Source organism: Adiantum capillus-veneris, chromosome 13 (genome assembly GCF_014529385.1).
Source record: "Adiantum capillus-veneris isolate H3 chromosome 13, ASM1452938v2, whole genome shotgun sequence".
In the NCBI taxonomy this organism is placed as follows: domain Eukaryota; kingdom Viridiplantae; phylum Streptophyta; class Polypodiopsida; order Polypodiales; family Pteridaceae; genus Adiantum; species Adiantum capillus-veneris.
In genome coordinates this window covers 79,592,389-79,613,541 of record NC_140943.1, presented here as the reverse complement: position 1 = coordinate 79,613,541, position 21,153 = coordinate 79,592,389, and positions in this window count along the sequence as shown.

The window sequence follows — 21,153 nt, the reverse complement described above, 5'->3', positions numbered from 1 at the left end:
GATGATGCAAAAAGGTGACAACTATGCACTACGAGGTCAGTTTTTGGCCTGTTCGGGGTCCGTTTTAGGTCATCTAAAAGGCCAAGGGTGCCCAACTAATAAAGCTAAGTGTGGGAACTGAAAAAACAGAGAGAAGACCAGAAAAAACGTGGAGAAGAGAGGAGGAACAGCCGCAGGTGTGTTTTTGCTCATTTTGGAGCCTGTTTTGGCCGTAAACTGCTCATCCGAGGTCGGATTTGAGCACTTTGACAATGTAGACTGGGGTTTTGGGCCGTTCCGGACGCGATGGCGCTGTCCATTTTGCCAAATTCCTCACTCTTTTTCTGCTGTTTTTCTGTGTAATCTTCTCCGGTGAGTGAAGCTTCTTCTCCAATTTGTGATTGTATCTGGTATCTTTTACCCATATTGTGTGAGCTGTTTGCCCCATTGGTGTTGGCCCAAGCTCATTTGTATCTAAACATCAGAAGTTCTCCTCTTTTGAGCTGAGTTTTTGTGTGTGTGTGTGTGTGTGTGTGTGTCTGTGTGGAGTGGGCAAGTGGATAGTCTCTCTCCTCTCACTCCAGAGGTGTGTTCCCTGTCTCGGCCAGGTGTGTTGTGTAAGCCGAGTGGTGCCCCATAGTGTGTGTGTGTGTGTGTGTGTGTGTGTGTGTATCTTCCCAAGAGTGTGTGTTGGGTCGTTATAGAGGCGTTGTGTGTGTTTTCATCCCGGTCACACCGCCTCTATGTCAGATTGGAGCTTGTAGGCGAGACCGTTTGCTTTAGCTTTTGTTGCATCCTTCTTCTTTTTTTTAGAGACTTCTTGCATAGGCACTTCGGGGACAAGCATCTGTTGTGGGGAAGGTGATCTAGGAGGCGCTGTGTCGCTTTTTCCCCCACTCCTGATCACCCGTTTTGAAGGCCCTTCATCCCCATTCTCATGCCTATGTTTCTCTTTAACAACGGCCTCATTGGCTTGACATTCGGCAATGTATACATGCACTGACAAAGAGTCCACAAGGTCATTCCAACCTGTTTCTAGTCCAATGCAATCTCCAACTTCATGCAAGACCTCTTTAGTCATTTTACCCTTCATAGCAGATTCTATCGCGCATGGCCATAATTCTCCAATCCCATTAGATGCTTCTTCTCCAACCTTGACTCCTTTCTGATTAATAGGCTCCACCTTCAACCCATAGGTGGCAGCCTCAACCATTGAAATGGCATGGCTAGTAGCCATGTCCTCAACTAGCTTCTTCATCCACCTTTGCCAAAGTTCCTCCCCAAGAGCTTACATGTTTCACTTAAGTGAATTTTTCCATCTTTAAAGAAAGAAAGTTACTTTGTCAAAGCATCTTTAAAACTTTCACAATCCCTCCTTGCATGCTCAGTATTATCACACCATATGCATCTACTTACAAAACCTTCTCTTCTTTGAGGTCGTTGCACTGTAGATTGACTTGATGGTTTCCCCTTCTCTTCTAGGCTTGTAAGCTTTAACTTTAGCTCTTGCATTCCTTTAACAATATCATTGAGGATGGATTTGTCACTCTTTGGAACCACAATCACATGCTTCATGTGACTCTCGAGAACACTTGGGGCTTGACTAGGGTTGATTATCATCTTGTCTCTTCGTTGTTGTCACTTAGCTAGCAGTGAAATGGCGTCTTCCACCTCATTCCAATCGTTCTTTAAGCCTTGTTTAGCATCTTTGTCCTCAAGCAGTAACTCTAGCTTCTGTTGAATCTCTTTACGTGCTACTTGCAAAAATAGCTTTGTCTTCTCCAAGTTTAGGGTAGTCATTTTAGTCCTTGAAATTTGATCATAGCGGCGATCAAATTCCCTTAGCAGTTCGGTAGGTGAAATTCTCTCTTTTGGTCGAACTACCCACTCTAAAAAAGTCCTCTTGGTCACCCTTTCGGAGTCTTCCATGAAATACTCTTCTTTCAAGGATAATTTTAATGCTTCCCAAGTTTCCCCATGCTCATTTATAGTTCCCCTTACATGCTCTTTGATCTCAGGAACCACAACAAGCCCAAAACTTTGTACCATCTCTGCTTTCGGCACTCGATGAAGCTCCTTTCCATATCCACAAAGATACTTTGTTACATCTTTACCTTTGAATTGGTCCATTTTATTCACCATATATTGAGGCTCTTTGGTTGAGGAAATCTCCCTCCTTTTTGCAGCTTCCTGCTATTGCATAAACACCACAAAAGCTTCAAACATTTGCATTGTGACTGGATCAAATTGAACCCCCTGTTGCTCTTATTGCTCCAGAGCTTTAAAACCTTGTTTTGATACCTTCAATGAAGCTTTTGAACCCTCACCCTAGCCTACTTCGCGTGAGGTTCACTAAACTTGTGTCAAGAAGTGGGAAGTGCGGCTAGGAAAGCGTCGGGCCTCTGACTGTGAGAGTTCGCAGCAAAATCAACCAAGTCGTAGAAGATTTGAGGCTAAAACACACTCAAAAAGAAAAAACTTCCAACCATAAAAGCTTCTCTTTGAAAAACAACTCAAAACTCTTGTGTGTGTGATGATTTGTTGTATCCTCACTTCCAATTACACAGTTGCAGTGCTCTTTCGCCTTGATAAAAACCCTATACAAACGCTTCAATTCTCCGTTGTAGCCATTTCATGGAAGCTTAAAAACTTAATTATATATTCCCAAGTAGGTATTTGAAGAGGGGAAACCCTAATTGGTGGCTTCATAGCCTCGAATACAGGGTTGGAACAACAGGGAACTACACTAGCATACCATAGGTGCTGGCTTTGTATCCCTTCACAGAGGAGCTTATAGTGCTGATATTCCTCTTCTAAAATGTTTCCTTACTCCTCATAGTCATGGCACCATGAGTGATGTGGCATTTTGAGCCATTTTTTACCATTTTGGGTCCTTTTTTTTACCATTCTATGACCATTTTTTGTCATTTTTAGCCCAAAAATACCCTTTTTTCTCGTAAAAAGCCCAAACAACCTGGGAAAAATCCCTAAAATTGTGAAAAAATCCCTCTGGGCTTCAATTTCATCTTGAACCTCATTTTACCACTTGGAAATCACTCTAGATACATCTCTTCCGTCTGCACATGAAACCTGCTATTTTTGGCCGAGATCACCCGCATTGAACTTTCTAGGCAAAACAAGCGTGCCATTTTGATACACTTGACATTTGTATATTTCTCAAGCAAAAGAAACATGTTTTAATTTGATAAAACATGCGTCAATTCCACGTCAAGGGCATCGTCTGCCCAGCAAGGTATGTACATGACTGCAATCGTGGCATCTATTTTCGCATATCACTACATAACATCAAGATATCGATGCAGTATATATCGACGGCCGTACCTTTCCATGCGGATATCGACATAGTTTCATCCCGTCGATGTATGCGTCGGAATGTCCGTCGATATGCGCGTGGAAATACGCGTGGCAAGGCATGCTTTTCCACGCGTATATCGGCGGACATTACCACGAGTATATCGACGCACATTTTGACGCAAAAACATTGGGGGGGGAAAAAGGGAAACCCGCGCGCAGGGGCCATTTTTGCCTGCAACGCGTGCGCTCAGATCTTGGCCGAAACGTGTTGCGCAGGTAATATGAAACTCTCCCCCCCCCCCCCAACCTCTCTCTCTCTCTACATTGTGTGTGTGTGTGTGTGTGTAGGAAAGAGAGAGAGAGAGAGAGAGAGAGAGAGAGAGAGAGAGAGAGAGAGAGAGAGAGAGAGAGAGAGCGGTGTGTGTGTGTGTGTGGGAAAGAGAGAGAGAGAGAGAGAGAGAGAGAGAGAGCGGTGTGTGTGTTTGTGTGTGTGTGTGTAGGAAAGAGAGAGAGAGAGACAAAGAGAGAGAGAGAGAGGTGTATGTGTGTGTAGGAAAGAGAGAGAGAGAGAGAGAGAGAGAGAGAGAGAGAGAAGTGTGTGTGTGTGTGTGTGTAGGAAAGAGAGAGAGAGATAAATGTGTGTGTGTGTGTGTAGCTAATCAAAGAGAGAGAGAGAGAGAGAGAGAGAGAGAGAGAGAGAGAGAGAAACGTGTGTGTGTAAAAAAGAAATTAAAAAGCTAGAGAGAGAGAGAGAGAGAGAATTAATGTATGCGTAGGAAATTAAAATTAAGGAAAGAGAAATTAAAGAGAGAAATGAAATGAAATGTTATATTAACGTCTTCAAAAGGCCAAAGTGACCTATGAGACCAGAAAGTTACAATGTGGTGGATCTCATACAAAGTCAAAGTAACAAGATGACAAAATGACAAAATAAAATATTATGGAATCCTAAACTGCTGGGTGTGGACTAAGCAGCTAAAACAGCTAGCTGGGATAGGTAGATCATAGGAGATCCAGCATCTGTTTCGCTGACGGATCTCATCAATCTCCTCCATGGTCAGTAGTCTGACCGGGCATTGTGCATGTCGAGCCAAAGTGACCTGGATCCTCTGATGCAGCCTCTGTCGATGTTGTGTAGTCCTCCGCAGTTGTGGGCGTCTGGATCTCCCTAGCTCAATCGCTCGTTCGATCAGTAGAGAGATAGGGAAGTAGAGAGAGAGAGAGAGAGAGAGAGAGAGAGATAGATAGTTAGATAGTTCTATTATCGTCCTGGGAGGTCAAATATGACCTATGGGACCAAATGAACATGTCACGTGGTGTGAGTGGAGTTCATAAGTGACTCTCGATGCTCAAAAATGGCTGAAATGAGCGTCGCAATAAAGAGTCCACATCGTGGTTGGGAGAGGAAGGTATGTAGGGAGAGCTCATGGCTGAATATATGGGGAAAAGAGGACCTAATGTGGTCAAAAGCTGAGCACTCAAGTAGTGTGTGGTACTCACTCTCTCGCACTTGACGAGGGCATAAGGTGCAAAGTCGATGACACTCCTCGCCAGTGCCCCAACGTCCTGTCTCGCAGCGTAGAGAATGGGAGCTAAGACGAATGGAGGCAATGGTGCGGATCGCACTCAACGGGATGGGCTCAAGGATGTAGGAATGGGTTCGGTTACCTCGTTCCGAGAAGAAGAGAGATTTGTAGTTTGGGGCAATGTGTGTGGTGTAATGGCTGAAGCGAGAACCTCCGGATTTCTCCCAAGCCATGATACATTGGCGTTGTAAGAAGGCCTCATTAACTTGGGAGTCGATCGACGCATCCTTGACCAAGTGACATGCATCCCATCTTCCAAACCATTTCTTGATATCAAGCATCCACCCCGAACTTAGTATTTTGCTCTTGCATGTCTTTTGAACCTTTTGACTTGCTTCATATGCGATTCTAGGAAGTCGATGCAAAGGGCTACGTTGTGTCTTACGCATGTACTCCACAACCCTTTCCATGCCCAAGACCTCAATGGGAAGCGATCCGGACTTAAGAAGTAAGAGCATGTAGGGTGTTTGTGTCTTGACTTGGAGAAAGTTGGTGAGAAAACGCTTTTGGACATTCTCAAACTCTTTCCAAGTAGACTTCCCGATGCTTCCACCCCACACCTCCACTCCATAAAGAAGCACCGGTGTGACCAATGTGTCAAAGAGGTACTTTTTGAGAGCCCAACACTTGATCTCTCCTGCATTGCACATGTTCTCAAATGCATAATAAGCCCTCTTTCCGGCTTCCAAGCGACGCATTGCACAATCCTTCCATTTATGATTGGATGGAACCTCAAGGCCAAGGTACTTGAAGTGATCTACCACTTCAAGTTTCTCATTGTTGTATACAATGCATGGATTTTCGTCATTGAGGGTCTTTACAAGCATAACCTTGGTTTTGGATCCATTCACGATCAGCCCGCTATGTAGGCAAAAGCGTTCCAAGACACTCATAAGCTTTTGTGCATCTTCTAAGGTATGTGCCAAGAGCACTACATCATCGGCATAAAGCAAAAGCATGATCACCGCATTTCCAATCTTAACCTCTTCTATGCCTTCTTGCTGCATAAAATCAAGAACCATGTATTCCAATTCATCAATGAGTAGCCCAAAGAGGGTTGGGGAAAGTGGGCATCCTTGTTTGACACCAATAGTGCTTGCAAAAAATTCTGAAATTCCATCTCCCATACGTAATCGACATATCACTTTTTGGTAGATGCGAAAGACTGCATGCATAAATTCTCTCGGCACTTGAAGGCTTTGCATACGTCTCCAAAGATTTCCTCGCGGTACCATGTCAAAAGCTTTCTTGAAATCCACAAAGCAACAATACAACTTTTTTCCTTTCAATCGAGACTCTTCCATAAGAACTCGAAGAGTGACAAGGTGATCAATAGTGCTATGATGCTTTCGAAAACCTGCTTGGCCAAGCGCACGTTTGCCATTCTTTTCAGCCCATTCACTTATCTTCATCTCCATGATACATCCAAATAACTTTGCCATCAAAGAACCAACCATTATAGTGCGATAGTTGTTCACATTGTTTACATCTCCTCCTTTGTGCAAAGGTTTGATCCAATTTGCACTCCAATCATGAGGCATGCCATACTGAAGTGCAAGGTTAAACATATCGCATATCCAATATCGTGTTTTCTTGCTTGTCCATTTAATCATTTCAGCCTTGACACCTTGAAGGTCACCTGCCTTGCGAGTAGCAAGTTTCTCAAGCGCGCGGCATACATCTTCAATGGTAAAGAAGGGAGACATAAATGGAAGGGAGCTACAACCCTCCATCTTATCAACATTGGGTTGCTCATAGAGGTTCTTACAATGCATATACATATCCTCAAGAGTCAAGTCACCAAAGCTCTCAACGCGCTTGCCTTTTAGATTTTGCCAAAACTTGCCACATGCATGTGCTTTCTCTTGTGCTAAAAGAAGTTGTTTTTCGACTTCCCACCTTCTCCTCTTCTTTTGAACAAGTGCTTTGTATGTGTGTGAACATTCCAAGTAAACTTCTTTGTCTTTGATTGCATCCAATCTTAGCAAGTGTTTTCGGGCTTGACTACATTCCATGTCAAACCATTTCTTCTTGGTGCTACCCTTCTTAGACCTTTTGCAAGACATGTGTTTCACCGAAAAGCATTCCTTCGCACAAGAGAAAATTACTTCTTTGAAAACTTTCCACTTGCATTCTAATGTTGGGCTCCCTTGATGCTCTATCATGCTTAACATTTGGTCCACCATATCAGCATATATAAGTGCTCGTTTGAAGTCTAGATGTAGGTACAAATGATTCACATCATGATTGGAGGCTACATGCTCGGGCCGTTTACCACACTTGAGGTCAATACATAACATCCTATGATCGGATTCCGGATTCCATTCACCAAGTGTAAAGCTTTGTATGCATTCTAGAGTGGCTTCTGAGAACAACATATAGTCAATCACGCTAGCACCATTGTGCTTTCTACATGTAAAGTCATTGGTGCCTTGCCATAGAGATACACCATTTGCAATGAGCATTCCGGTACTAGTGCACATATGTAGAAGTGACTTTCCATAGTGATCCACTTCTTTTGCATCATTAGAACTTCGATTATACATGTATGAGTCATCCACTCTTCTTGATACATGCGGCATGTCGACTTGTTGTGTGTCGTGTTGTAACATATTTGTGCGAGCATTCATGTCTCCAAAAACAATGACTTCACCTTGATCCTTGTAATGAGCAATGTCTTCCTCTAGTTCAACAAAGGGTTGATCTCTATCCATATTCAAGCGAGCATAAAAGTTGGAGTCATAGTGAGGAATGTAGCAGCCGGCCACAAACATGACTTGACCATTTGGTGGGCTGATTTTCAGCCATAAGTAGCGTTTATACTTATCTTCTTTGACAATGGAAACATCTTTCAAACCCTTTTTGGTCATACATGCTACGCCTCCTTGGCCTCTTCGTTGCTTTGCATTTTTGGCCCACATCAAAGAATGTACATCGTATTTGTCAAATCCAAGAATTTGTTGCGCATCATGCTCCCATGTTTCGACAAGAAGTATCACATCGGAGTCATTGGTAAGCTCATCAATGCCAATTCCCGCATTCCATGGATACCCGTTACAATTCCAAAAGCTTATTCGCAAGCGTGAGTTGGTCTCATAGATCATGTGTCCCTATTTGTTGGGTGGACTTGCATCCTCCTCAAGTGACTTTTCTTCTTGAGATGATACCTTAACCTTCTTGCTTCTTTCCTCGTATGCTTTGCGACGTACATTTTGTTGCATAAGAGTGCGATCCTCATATACATTACAACCCGTTCCTTTGAGGTAGATCCAACCATTGTCAAGGATTATCTTTCTCTTTACCTCATCAGCCATGGTACATACAATAGGTCTTTCTCCCGAGCGAGGGACTCCTTGTTTTCCAACTCGATGTGCACCATAAGCTATGATTCCTGACATGCCAAAGTGTGTAGCAAAAAACTCTTCAATAGCAACCGCAAGAGATTGGGGTGTTTCCATGCTTTCCTCCTTGATTCCACGAATGACGATGTTCTTTGAGCGTTTTTGTCGTTCTTGCAATTCTTGAGTGTCCACATTCTCTACATTCTTTGCTTGGACAACGGCTTGCGTGATAGGAGATGTAGAAACCACATTATCCTTACATATATCAGCCCATGATTTGGATGCATTTCTCATCTCACATACATCATGTCGTATTGTATCTATTGTTTCCTCTTTCAATACATGATCACTCTCAACTTTGCTCAAGCGCTCTTTCACTACATTCATGTCCACAAGAGAGCGTTTACATTCTTGAACTTCATTCTCAAGATGCATCAAGCGTGTTGTTTGCATTTCAAGAACCTTCTTGAGGTGCTCATTCTCCACAACGAGAACTCTTAAAGTACCATTCTCCATTGCAAGTGCGCGCAACTCTTCACCTTGCTTGTTGACGGTTTCTTGTAACGAGATCAAGTAAGCCATGATCATTGCTTCCGTTGTTGTAGACGATGTGGTTGGATTAGCATCCAAATTCCTTGGAGATTTTGCATCATTCTCCATGGCGAGTGTGGCTTTTCCACCCTTGCGAGTTTTGTCTGACATTGCCTTCAAGTCGGCAACAAAAACGCAAAGTTTTGACAGTTTTTTCAGTTCTGAGATGCTGTTACAGCAAAGCCTTTCATTACACAGAAAAATTCTGTCTTTACATCAATGCGTAGAGGGCTTTGTGCTCTTCGATTGAGGCTATAGATCACCTAAATCGGAGTTCGGATGAGCAAGTTATGGTCAAAAGAGTGAACTGCTGCCTACTAGGTCAAAAAACGGCTGTGTGTGTGTGTGTGAGAGAGAGAGAGAGAGAGAGAGAGAGAGAGAGAGAGAGAGAGAGAGAGAGAGAGATAGGGAATAGAGAGAGAGAGAGAGTGATATATATATATATATATATATATATATATATATATATATATATATATATATATATATATATATATATATATATATATATATATATATATATATATATATATATATATATATATATATATATATATAGAGAGAGAGAGAGAGAGAGAGAGAGAGAGAGATAAGGAAATAGGGAAATAGAGGGAGAAAGAGAGATAGCGAGAGTGAGAGCGAGATCGAGAGAGAGAGAGAGAGAGAGAGAGAGAGAGAGAGAGAGAGAGAGAGCGAAAGAGAGATAGCGAGAGTGAGAGCGAGATCGAGAGAGAGAGAGAAAGAGAGATAGCGAGAGCCAGATCGAGAGAGAAAGAACGAGAGATAGGGTACGTAGACAAAGAGAGAGATAGAGAGTGATATATATATATATAGAGAGAGAGAGAGAGAATTAACTAGAGATAGCTACAGAGGTAGAGAGAAAGAGATAGATAGTAGATAGAGGAAGAGAGACAAAGAGTTAGGTTGGCTGACCAATTGTGTGAAAAGGACAGAAACTCTCTCTCTCTCTCTCTCTCTCTCTCTCTCTCTCTCTCTCTCTCTCTCTCTCTCTCTCTCTCTCTCTCTCTCTCTCCCTCTCCCTCTAGAAGAAACTATGGAACTAAAAGAGGCAAAGGGGTTTTGCCCGCTACATGCATTGCCATGTACACCTGGGAGTGCACGTATGTGTCTACCCATATAGGATTTGACCAATAAAGACGAGATTTTGACTCGGTGGTCCTGATCTCCGTACACCTATGGACCGAGGTGTACGGAGATTGGGGAAGACTAGAGAATGCGAGGTAGTTTACATTGTGAGGAGTATATATATTAAAACAAACATTCATAATCATTGTAGATGGTAACGTCATCAACTAACATGGAGGAAAAGATTGCATGCTCGTGCACGCTCTGCAAGTATCAAATCCTGCGCAAGCATAGGATATGTAATGAGCATGTGCACAAGTATGGAGAGTTTGCTAGAGAAACCGTACAGAATCTACGATACGACTCCTACGGAACGGGCATTGATTTTCGCGACATAGCACCTACATCTGAGAGAGAGAGAGAGAGAGAGAGAGAGAGAGAGAGAGAGAGAGAGAGAGAGAGAGAGAGAGAGAGAGAAAAGGATTATGCGTGAAGGTCCGACCAATATAGATCCAAGGATGGAAGCAGAAAAGGGCTTACAGAGAGAAGACGACGCCATGGAGGAGATGCTGGATGCCTTCTTCCAGACAAGCGAGGAGAACGCTAACGAAGCAGCACCAGAAGCTGTGCGCCTATCTCCTGAAGACATGTTGAGGAAGTTGGCACGTCAACCAATCTATGAAGGCGCAAAAATATATGTGCTTCATACTTGTCTGGCGTTTTTGAATCTTCAATCACTGTTGTACGGGTGGTCAGATGCAAGCATCACTGCTTTGGTTAGGTACGTAATTTACAAAAGAGATTTTCCGATTGCAACGGTGACGTGCTTGGAGAGCTTTTTAATTTAATGTGGCTTAAACAGGTTGTTGCGGGAGCAACTTCACCTAGCTGGCAATGAAATGACCCCCTCCAGGCCAGAGGCAAAGCAACTATTGACCTCTTGACACACCTCAGACACCTTGGGGGGCACACGATCCTAGTGTCTCCAAGCTCTATATTGTACAGGCAGATGGTTCTGTTGACATGGATAGAGTCGAAACTGAGATGAGACAGCGGATTGGACAGCTCGTGGAGCTGCAGCTTTTGACCAGCATTCTGACGCCTTGGCCTGACCAGGATGAGGACAAAGTCAGTTATATAGTGGAGACCATCATGAGAGAGTACCAGCCTGCTCCAGGTTCAAAGGTTGTTCTGAGGAGGTGGATCAAGGGTGTTGCACAGGACACCGTGATACATTGACGAGATGCAGCTCTGCAGGCTTTCAGGACCGGCTCGCCTAAGCCTTCGGGAATCCCACACGAGATGTGGCAGCAGATCAAGAAGGATGAGCGGACAGCGAACACGCAGTTCAGACAGCAGCGTCAGGACGCGCAGATACGACAGATGACCAGGGGGACATCTCATCTTGGCAGCGGAGGCTTTGACACCTTTCGCTATGAGTTTGTGAGTTTCCAATCCAATCCTAGCTATGGCGTTTTTTTAAACGTGATGAATCATGTATTCTTATTACTTTGATTTTTGTATAAACGCAGAATCTTGCGATGAATCGAGTCCCGGCACACCAGGAGGAGACAGATGGATATCGCAGAGGTATCTATGAAGTATTGAATGATCTTGATGCTTCAGGAGATCCTGTAGACTGGGAGGCCTTAGAGTCTCGCTGATCGATTGAGGTGAGACGTTAATATGTGTGAGTTGATTTAATTAAATAAGTATATGTGAAGTAATATCAATACTAATTTTGTGACTTTTCCTATGTGCAGGTTGTGACGCCTAGTCATCAGTGGATTTCATATATATGCTTTGTGAGACACAGACACGCTTCTGTGTCTCTTTTTTGTGTAGACATATATGGTTGGGTGAAAGCATGTATAGGTGGCCTGGAAAGTAATGTCAAGGACATTGCTTTTTTGTGCTTAAAAGTGGGTGTTTTAAAAGTGCTTCAAATCTCAAAAAGAATATCACTCTCCTAAGGTATGTCAATTAAGTCTCCTAACGTACCACAATTAATGAGACTAAATGTAATTTACTGTTGAACGCTGGGTTATTGTCCGCCGCTTCTTTCCCGCTACAACCTATCTGAGCTTTCTTTGTCTCTGAGATCTCTCTTGGAGCTCTATCTAGCTCCTCTCTATCTCTCTCTCACAGAGCTCTTGCTAAGCTTTCTGTATCGCTCATCCCCCCCTCTATCTCTCTCTCTCTTTCTCTCTCTAAGCATGGCTCCTCTTGTGTCTGAGCTCGCACTCATCTCTCTCTCTCTCAGCACTCTTTCTCTCTCTCTCACGAACTATATCTCTATAGGTTCCTCTTCTACTTGATGATTCTTGAGGTATGTAAACACTTATTATGCTTTGTTAGTATCTTGCTAATTAGTGCAAGAAGTGCCATGTATTAATTAAAAGTATAGCGTGTAGTTATTATTTGTATTGTATTTCTTGTAGAGCAATCCTTTGAAAGTACTGCAACAATGGAGCACAGTGAAGAACTGTCTATTAGCTCATCGTCATTGAGTAGAGAAGCTCAACTTCAGCGCAGAAAATTAATGAGGGAATATTGGGCTGCTCAGAAACGAAAGCAACGTAAGGCAACGACGGTCAACTTTGTGACGGAAAGCAATATAGGGGAGATGGATGAAAGAAAGAAACGACGGATATGTCAATCTATGGTACAACACTTTGATACATTAACCGTGGGAATGGATGCAAGTGGTAGGAAGGAAATCTTTGATGAACTTCTTCAACATCCTTGCTTCCTTACTATGCAAAGCAAATCCAAAGAGTTGGAAGCAATTATGCTGAGGAACATCCGGAACACTTTGAATCATGTGAAGGTCCCAAGATCTTCATACGAGTTTTTTGTGAAGAAATCAGCAATGATGATGTTGGTGAATGGTGGAAGCAAGGAGCAAAACACTGACATGAGCATACCGCAAGCTGCCAAGCTTATGGGGATCCACAAAAGAAACTTATATTCAGCCAAACATCACTTAATAGTGTCAAGTGAATCCGATAGTTTGTTCCCTGCATCTGGGTGTCATAGAGATGATGCACGGAGAACTCACATCACTCAAACTGTTAAAGACATAGTCTTTCAATTTTGGACGGATGAGACGAGGGTGTCCCCCAACAGGAAAGATGTTTGCAGTAAGAGACTAGCCAGATGTTCATATGTAAAGCATCCAATCCACCTTCTTGAGGAGCCTCAGGTAATTGATATATTTTTTTAGCACTTTTTATTGGTGTTACAACTCATATTCCTGCTACAACATTATGTTTCTATACCACTTTTTATTGGTGCTACAACTCATTACTGCCACAATATTATGTTTCTATACTTCTTTTTATTAGTGCTACAGCTTGTTTTGGTGTTTTGCACCACTTTCTAGTGGTGCTGCAACATTAAAAAGTGGTGAAACATTACTATATTGATCTCTAATTGTATCTGAACCACTTCTAAAATTTGATCAATAGTTCTAAATGTTTTTGAAGCACTTTTACTTGTGTTTCCACACCACTTTTTAGTGTGTTTGAATCAACTTTTAATGTTTTGCAGCAGGTTTTAATGTTTAAGAAACAGTTTTTACTAGAAATGCACCAACGCTTCACCGTCAACCCTACAAAGTGGTGTTCACCCACTAAAAAGTCTTGTTTACCCAATCCTAACAGACGTGTTTTACAAACTCGTAGGGGTGTTATAGGTGCAAACGTTTTTGGTGGTGCATCACTTTTTCCAAGTGATGTAGCAGCTTTTAGTCATGGTGCAACACTTATAGTAGTGCCATAGACATTTTACTGCTGCTGTATGAATGGTGCCCACCACCTTATGATGGTAGCCAAAACCATATTAGTGGAGTTTGAACACATTTTTTTAGTAAACACTTACAAGTGCTGCCAGACCACAATGAAGCGGTGCACACAACACTTACACGTATAAAAACCACTTTCACATGGTGTCTGACCGCATTCAAGTGGTGAGAAGCCACTTTCATGTGCTAAGTCACTACGTCAGTCCATCACTCCATGCAAGTGGTGAGGCACCACTCCCAAGTGGTGTGACACCACTTTCAAGTAGTAACTAAAACCTTATCACTGCAATCAAGCGGAAAGTTCCCGCTTTCAAGTGGCCAGACACTGCATTCAAGTGACAAGAAAACGCGTTAAAGTGGTGACTGCCCACTTTGAACTAGTTTCTCACCACTCTCAAGTGGTCATCAAGTGGTGAGACACCACTTTCATGTGCCAAGTACTACGTTAGTCATCACTCCATGCAAGTGGTGAGACACCACTTTCAAGTGGCCGAACACCGCATTCCAATGACTTGAATCCATGTTCAAGTGGTGAGTGCCCACTTTGAACTAGTTGCTCACCATTCTCAAGTGGTCATCAAGTAGTGAGATACCACTTTCAAGTGATAGCTTAAACCTGGTCACTGCAATCAAGCGGCAAGCTCCCTCTTTCAAGTGGACAGACACCGCATTCAAGTGACCAGAATCAGCGTTCAAGTGGTGACTGCCTACTTTGAAGTAGTTGCTCACTAATTTCAAGTGGTCATCAAGTGGTGAGACACCACTTTCATGTGCTAAGTCACTATCTCAGTCATCACTCCATGCAGGTGATGAGGCACCACTCCCAAGTGGCAAGACACCACTTTCAAGTGGTAGCTAAAACCTTGTCACTGCAATCAAGCGGCAAGTTCCCGCTTTCAAGTGGCCAAAAACGCATTCAAGTGACCAGAATCCGCGTTCAAGTGGTGACTACCCACTTTGAAGTAGTTGCTCACCACTCTCAAGTGGTCTTGAAGCACTTTTCACAAGAGCTCCTCCACTTCCAAGTTGTGTTGGACAACTATCTAGTTCTAATGCTGGTCTGTCGCCTAGTATTTTGTCCCTCCCAGCTACTTTTTAAGTGCTAGATTTTAATTGGTGACTGGCCACTGTGAACTAGTCGCTCACCACTCTAAAGTGGTCATCAAACACTTTTCACAAGAGATCCTCCACTTTCAAGTTGTGTTGGACTACTATCTAGTGCTAATGCTGGTCCGTCGCCTAGTATTTTGTCCCTCCCAGCTACTTTTTAATTGCTAGTTCTGAACTTCCCCAGAACTTTCATGTCCTTACTCACCACTTTTTAATCGTTGCCCACCATATTCAAGCAGTGCACACCATTTTTTATTAGCGGTTCATCACGGTCAAGTGGTTTGAATTCACTTTTAAGTCGTGCCAAACCACTTTTTAGTTACGCTGAATGCGGTTTCTCACCACTATTAAGTTGTCCTCACACAACCTCTTAATATTCTACCTTTTTGTATGGTTACTAGTTTCTACACTAATTTGTATTTGTGGTGCATTATTTTCACAGGTAAAACAATACTACTGAATGTATCATTACTAGTTTTTAGTGGTGCACACCAGTTTTTAGTGATATAGAATCACTTTTTAATGTTTTGAAACAGTTTAACCAGTTTTGAATGCTAAGTTTATTTTTAACATTTGTATACATGTATATTGCAGGTGGAGCTTTATTTAAGATTCAAGATAAAGTATGCAGATATTCAGATTCAAGTATGAGTACCACTTCACTGTTGGAGTCTATACTCTACCCTATACTTGCAGAACATAGTTTCCATAGCTACCAATGCTTAATGGGAACATGCAATGCATGCGGTGTAGGTAATATTCAGATCTGTCCAAGAGAAGAATTTGAGCAGAGTAAGCAAGTATCTGTGAAGTTTTTTGAAAATATAGTGGGTTCTACTAGATTAAACAATGAAGCTAGAAAGATCACTGTGAAAGACATTTTCCACAAGAAAATGCTCCCTAGAGAACTTTTGCGAGTGTACCAAGACCACTTGAAGAAGTATGTCACTCACAATTTTATATTTAGGTGGCAAGCACAACAGTTCAAGGACTGCATTTCTTTGTTTCCAGATGATGTGGTTGTCTCCGTCATTGACTTTGCAAAGAAATACTCCTTGAAGGAGCAAAATGAGATCCAATCAATGCATTGGTACACTAAGCAGGTCACTATCTTTGTCCTGATTACTTATTTCCGCATCGCATCAAGTGCAATAAAGAAGACCATGCACTTTTTTGTCTCAGATGATAAACAACATGACACCTTATTTGTGCAGCATTCTTTTCTCTTACATGCTCAATGGTTGAGAGATCAAGGGCTAAGCTTTAAAAAACATTGGGTTTGGTGAGATGGCGCAGCTTCACAATTTAAAGCAAAGCGACCGTTTTACTTTGTTGCTAGATATTGGAGCCTTACTCGCATGGAAATGAATTGGAATTTTTTTTGCTCAGGACATGGAAAGGGGGAACATGATGCGGCTGGGGCTGTCATTAAAAGGGCTCTAACTCATGAGCAATTGAAGCAAAATAGCGTGCGGTTGACTTGTGCAGTTGAAGTTGTCTCTTTTTTTAGAATGCATCTCAGTACTGGAGCAACTGCTATGTATGACAAGCAAAAGAGGGAGGTCAGTAGGGTGTTCTAGGAGGTCAAGCTAGGCGATGTTCAGTGATCTCATCAATGGGACTACAAACCATTCAAGGGCTCAAGAGAAATACACTGTGTGAATGGGTATTCTGAGAACAACACTTGTGCATTGCGATCAAAACGGTTGTCATGATTTTGTTTTCCTTGCAGGCTTGGCCATTGGAGAAAGTGTATGAACAGATCACATGTGGAGACGTGGCAATATCACACTTTCGAGCCACTTGGTAATGATTCCCAGTCATACAGAGACTTAACGATGAGGAGTTCCATGGTGCCACTTATTGAGGTCATTATGACTCCTTAAGCAATGCTCTCACACCTCGAGACAATTTTGTTGTCACTTCTAAAGAGAATAATGAGGAGGCTGTTGACTTCTACATTTTGAAGTGTGTAGTAGCTAAGAGCCTAACAACTAACAAGCAAATTGATGCATGGGGAAACAAGATAGAGAAGCATACCTATATGGTCACGGGCCATTGGTATAAATCCCTACAAGCACACTTGTATGAGTTGTGGGATAACAAGCCAGTAGTTTTCATATATTCCCACTTGATAAGGGCAATAAAGTTCCCTATGGAGCCTGTAGTGCTCGATGGCATAGGAGAAGTGTTCGAACTTTCCAATGAAAACCATGAGGCAATATACAATAGCATGCCCTTTGAATTGTAAATCAAATCTGATTTTATATCATCTAGTGAAAGATTGAACAAGATAGAATTGGTGTAAACGTACGATGGAATTGACATGTTGGTTTTTGAGAATGCTTCACCACTCCCCCCTCCCCCCTCCAAACATCACCACTAAAAAGTGTTGCAGTTTCAGAAAAACTCAATAAAAATTTACCACTTTTTAGTGGTACTAAAGTGGTTTAGCACCACTAAAAAGTGGTTAAGAATGCTTCACCACTCCCCCCAAACATCACCATTAAATGGTGTTGCAGTTCCAAAAAAACTATTGCAATAACATAATAAAAATTTAACCACGTTTTAGGGGTTTAGCACCACTAAAAAGTGGTTCTGAGACATTCATAAGTGTAGAGACAATAAAGTGTGAGAACTTCTATATATTACAAAAAGTATATTACAACAATTACCCAGAAATGTCTATATATCCACCAAGAATGTACAATATATAACGTTTCTGGCACTTCCGGATGTACAATCTCATTCATCTCCATTTATATCAAAGTGCTCAAAGACTAGACTCGAAAGTTCATCTTAGGGATTGCTGATGGGGTTTGCCTTTGTATACTCTAGGGTATTGGGGGTTAGTGCCCATCTGCACACCCATGGAAATAGTGTGTGCGTGAGGTAATCAGGGTCTTGTTCTTCATCAAGAGGATCAAAGGTGGGTGGACATATACAGTTGTCCCAGACATTGCGCAGATTTTTATATCTCGAGTCATCTACCAGCAATGTCCGAGAGGAGTCGTATTCTGGAAACTTGTTCCAGACATGGTAAAGGGGCTTGAAAGACACAGGTTCACCTGCAATGTCTCTTGGAGCTCCAGCAATCTCTTCAAAATACGACCACTTTTCACATTGCCAGTTTGAGAAGAGATCCCTAAAGTAATAAGTCCTATGTTCCCATATGTCTGGCCAACATGTACTGAGGATATGCTCAATGTTAGCAGTAGTACAAGTGCTCCAAATCATTGCATCTGCTGTTTGCCTCAAATCCCAAACAAATTGCTCAACATTTCTACGGTAGTAGATCCACAACTTCTCGTCCAACTGTTTTTAGTTTAACTCTGTCGGAAGCTGGACGTGCAGGGTGTTTAATTTGTCCAGTCTTTGGATCACGTTTGGTTACATCTCGTTTCACGAATGGTCCATCGAGATCAAGGATGATGAGCTTTTTGATCTTGCAGAAATTCAAAACAAGATATCCCCATCTAGGGCAGTTTGGAAAAATCTCCTCAATTTCGAGGCAAATTGCTAGTTCCTGGTCTTCCTCTACTTTATCTAGTGTTACATCTGCATCCTGCTCTGCATCCTGCTTAGCTGCTATGTATTCAACCTTCCCATCTGGTTCTTGAACATCTCCAATCCAGCTAAGTTCTACCATAGACAAGTACCATGCCTTAAAAACCTCAATCAGTCTGACATATTAACCTTTTCAAAATACACTTGAAAAGTATACCTTCCAGGCTATTGATTTCCATTTCATTAATTTCCTAAACTTCTATGGCAACAGTCCACTTGGCAGGAGATACTGGAGAGAAAAAATAAGCTCTACTTGAAGATGCTCATGATGATGTCAGAAAGAACAATACGAGTGCAATAAATAGACAGTCAATGAACAATATGAGTACAATAAATAGACAATCAATGAGCAATAAACAACTGGTGAATGAAAAATAAAGCCATTGTTTCATTATCATCAAAATGAGGGTACAAAGACAAAATTACAAAGAGGCTACAAAGCACAAAAGGTTAATAGGGGCTACATAAGTTTCTTGCGGGACTTTGGTTTGGGAGGTTTAAGGTTGGGTGCTTGGAGGTTAGTCTTTTTCCGAGCAGATGAAGGCTCCTTGGACTTTTTACCTCCTGGAGTAGGCTCTAGAGGCTTGGATGCAACCTTAGCTTTTTTCTTTGGTGTGGCGCGCTCTTCAGTGTTGCTCCTCTTTTTCCTACGCCCCAAAATCTCTGCACAAACCTCTGAAATAAGAAGTTCTGAGTCCTCATCAGACAAGTTCACTGTTGTATCCTTTTCAATTGTCTTCTCAGATGATTTTTCAGCGTCCTCTACGTCCTTGTTCATTGAACGTTCAGGCTTCAGAGGCACCTCAGCTGACTCCTTGGATGCGTCACCTTGAGCTCCCACTACATCTGCTCTTTCTTCAGCCCTTTTTTCTGCCTTTTGTTGGTCCGGAGTGTCTTCACCTGCTTGTTTCTAGGATGCATTCTTATCCCCGCACCCACCACACATGTTATCAATATTGGGCTTGCGTGATGACCCAGCTTGGGAGTGTGCTACATAAAAGACAATGTAATAATACTCAATATTAAGTTATGTGAACATTCAAAGAGAAGAATGTTCCATAGAATATTACCAATTCCATCAACAGGAGATCCAAAGATGCCTTCCATTGGATCTTTCTCTGCAATTACATGGAGAAAAGAAACATAATGGTCAAGAAATGAATCTACAATCAGCTTCATATCATAAGGTATAAAAACATCAATTACCTGTACCAACATGCTCATCCATGTTTGCCTCTGCAGATGCCAGTATCTTCGAAGCATCTTTTAAAGGTTCCTCACATCCATGAAATAGACACTGGCCGGCAGACTTACAGGCAGTTACAAAACAAAGAGGGTGATACGGATGTTGACACCGAAGCATGTAGACACCGGTAACAACAGACTGCATGATAGACATTCCACAAGCAACACAATCACCTAACTGCACACAACTATTGTCCAATCCCAAATGAACAGGCGGTCTGACAGGAAGGGTAGGCATTCTTGACTTGAACAAATTAATAATCGTTTCCACAAATCGAAGATGCCCTGTCGCCACTTCTACTTCCCATAACAAAGTGTCATGCTGACCTTGTAAAAAAATAGAACTGCGTACTTTATAAAACAGTATAAGTGTTTGTGCATTACTTTCAAGAGTCTTCATCACTTTATGTGGTACCACTTAAGAGTGTTATATAAACACATTTAAGTGGTCTTTTACCATATATGATGGTCTCTAACCATTTTTTTCTAATTAGAGTTTAACCACTTTTAAGTAATATCAACTACTACTAGGTGAATCAATCAAGCTTACATACCTGTAACTGTGCTGCCTGTTCACCTAGGTTATCGAGATTTTGCACTTCAATATCAAGTCCCATGTCTTTGAGAGCCTTCTTTCTGATTTGAATCAAGGTCTCAAGCTTTGCCATTGCTTCCTCGTTTGGTACAAGCCCAGCCTTATGCAACTTGAGTTCCTCCATATCCTTGTTCAGTCTCTCTACGATCTTGGCGGCGCCTCGCATCAAACCAACCTGCTCATCTCTCTTTGTCTTTGATTGATCTAAAGCAATTTTTATTGCTTCGAGACATTTCAGCTTCTCTTTTAACTTTTCAGCAGCATTAGCCTTCATGTTAGAAATAGCTGCTACATCAGTCGTCGTTGACGCAGAAAATGTAGTTGAGGAAACATTTGACATTCCAAATGTTCCCATCGAGACAAAGGCCCGCTTCTTTAGAAATTCCTCCTTAGCCTGCCCTGAAAATTGATGTCCACCTGAGTATGTATGCCAGTCAAAGCCTGTGCCAGTACTGTCAGTGTAATTAGGCATATTTTCTGCATTAAATTTCCACTCGCTTCCAAGACATGCATCGTTTGTGGACCTCCATTTCTCCAATTTCCTATTTAAAGTTTTTTGTTGGCATAACATTTTGATAACACCTTCGGCCTACACAGCCCATGCCACTAAACCTTGAGAATCTTCAGCGGCCTTCCACTTTTGCCAAGTAAATCCATGTGCAAAATGCACGCCTACCTCGTTGTTTGGGGGAGCTCCCTGATATACTTTGTGGTATAGCAGGAGACATTCTTTATACATTTCAGGCCTCAGTCCCTTTAAATGCATCTTCTCCTTTTGGTGGCGTTTGTAAAGCCATACACTAAGCCACTCCTCATCTGAGAAATCATCATCACATAGGATCTTCAGATCCTAGCCAACCAAGCATAGCCCATATTCGGTATGAAAATCTTCCTTGATGAAGCAAAATTTTGTTTGAGTGTGTAAGGCCACTC